This window comes from Lepus europaeus, chromosome 15 (genome assembly GCF_033115175.1).
Source record: "Lepus europaeus isolate LE1 chromosome 15, mLepTim1.pri, whole genome shotgun sequence".
In the NCBI taxonomy this organism is placed as follows: domain Eukaryota; kingdom Metazoa; phylum Chordata; class Mammalia; order Lagomorpha; family Leporidae; genus Lepus; species Lepus europaeus.
In genome coordinates, this window is record NC_084841.1 from 68690985 (window position 1) to 68693595 (window position 2611).

The following is a 2611-nucleotide window of genomic DNA, read 5'->3' on the forward strand; positions in this document are numbered from 1 at the left end:
AGACAATGAAAAAAGGCTCAGAAACCCTTGCCCTCAAGAAAGTAAAAATCAAAACTACCCAGTTAGACAAAGTATTGTTCAAAAATCAAAAATAACATCTGTTGGTGAACACGTGGACAAAAAAGTACTTAATTTACAAATATTTTCTCCCACTCAGTTGAGTGCCTTTTCACTTTCCTGAGTGTTTCTGTTGCTTCTTAGTTTGATGTACTCCCAATTTGTCTATTTTGATTTTATGGCCTGTGTTTCTGGGTCATTTACAAGATGTAATTGCCTATACCAATGTATTACATTTTCCCCAGTGTTTTCTTCTAGTAAGTTGATGATATTAAATAAAAGCTTTAGATCATTGATCCATTGTGAGTTAATTTTTTTAAGGTGTAAAGTAGGGGTCTAGTTTAATACTTCCACATGAAGGGACTCAGTTTTCCCACCACTATCTGTTAAAAGACTAACCTTGCTCCAGGGATTAATTTTAGATCCTTTGTCAAAAAATAAGTTGGTTTTAGATACCTGGATTCATTTCTAGAGTGTCTATTCTGTTCCATTGGTCTACACATCTGTTTTTGTGCCAATACCAGGCTGTTTTGAATAACTGCCCTGTAGTATATCTTGAAATCTGGTATTGTGATACTTCCAGTTTTGTTTTGTTTAAGATTGCTTTAGCTGGTTAGGATCTCTTGTGTTTCCATATGAATTTTACTAACATTTTTCTAGATCTGAGAAGAATGTAATTGGTATTTTGATTGGAATAACATGGAATCTGCAAATTGCTTTCAGTAGTATTGATATTTTGATGATACTAATTCTTCCAATCTACTAACATGGAAAATTTTTCCATTTTTTTGTGTGTGTTTTATTTGTTTCTATAATATTTCATAATTTTCTTTACAGAGATCTTTCACCTCCTTAGTTAAATGTATTCCAAGGCATTTAAATTTTTGAGGCTGTTTTGAATGAGACTAATCTTGAAATATCTTTCTCAGCCATGGCATTGTATGTGTATCTAAAGGCTATTGACTTTTACGTATTGATTTTATTTCTTGCAGTTTTACCAAACTCTCTTATGAGTTCCAATATTCTGTTAGTGATGCCTTTTGATTCACCTCTAAGTAGGATTATGTCATCTGCAAATGGGAACAATTTAACTTACTCATTTCCAATGCGTATCCTTTGATTTCTTTTTCTTGCTAATGGCTCTGGCTAAAACTCCTCAAACTATATTGAATAGCAATGATGAAAGTGGGAAAACTTGTCTGGTTCTTGATCTTAGTGAAAATGCTTACAACTTTCTTCTGTTCAATATGTTGCTGTCTGTGAGTTTGTCATATATTGCTTTGATTGTGTTGAGGATTTTTTATTGTATATCCAGTTTTCTTAAGGTTTTTATCATGAAATGATGTTCCATTTTTCTCATATGGTTTCTTTACATCTATTGTGATAATTTTATGATTTTTATTCTTCACTTAGTTAAAGTGATGTATCACATTTATAGACTTGTGTGTATTGAATCACCCCAGTAGATCAGGAATCAATCCCATTTCATCTGGAAGAATCATCTTTCTGACTGTGTTGTTGTATTTGATTTGCTGTTATTTTGTTAAGGATTCTTGCATGTATGTTCTTCCATAATATTGGTCTGTAGTTCTCTTTCTTTGTTGTATCTGTTCCTAGTTTCGGAATTAAGGTGATTCTGGCCTCATAGAAGGAGTTTGGGAGTTTTCCCTCTCTTTCTGTTGTTTTCAATAGCTTGAGAAGTCTTGGAATTAGTTCTGCTTAAAAAATCTGGCAGAAATCAGCAGTGAAGCCCTCCAGTCTTGGAAATTCTTTGTGGGGACGTCTCTGTTACTGCTCAGTTTCTGTCATGGTTATTGGTTTGGTCAGGTTTTCTATGTCTTCCTGACTCAATTTTGGTAAATGTATGTGTACAGGACTATGTCATTTCTTCTAGATCTTCCAATTTGTTTGTATATAGCACTTTGTAGTAATTTCTGATGATTCATTTTATTTCTGTAGTATCCATTTTTATATCTCCTTTTTCATCTCTGATTTTATTAATTTGGGTTGTCTCCCTTTTTTTGTTAGTTGGCTCAATGGTGTATCAACTATTTTTTTAAAAAAATACAGCTCCTCATTTCATTATTTGTGGTTAATTTTGTTCATTCTCTAATTTTAATTATTTCCTTCAGGTAATTTTGGGATGGTTGTTGTTTTTCTAGTTCCTTGATGCATTGATAGCTTATTATTTGATGCCTTTCCAATTTATTTATGTTGACTCCAATAACAATAAACATTGGTTTTGTTGTAGCCCATAAGTTTTGTATTGTATCATCATTTCCATTCTTTTGCAGGAAATTTTTGATTCCCTTTTTTATTTTTTATTTCTTCTCTGACCCACTATTCATTCAGGAGTGTATTGTTCATTCTCCATGTGTTTGTATATTTTAGAGATTCTGGATATACACTTCTACTTTTCTTCTGCTATGTTCCCTTGATCAAATTCAGCATATCTTTTCCTTATTTGGCAATCTTGGAAAACTTTGGTCTTTCTACATTTTACTTATTGAATTCTTTTTTTTTTTTTTTTTGGTGTAGCATTGAGCTTGTGATT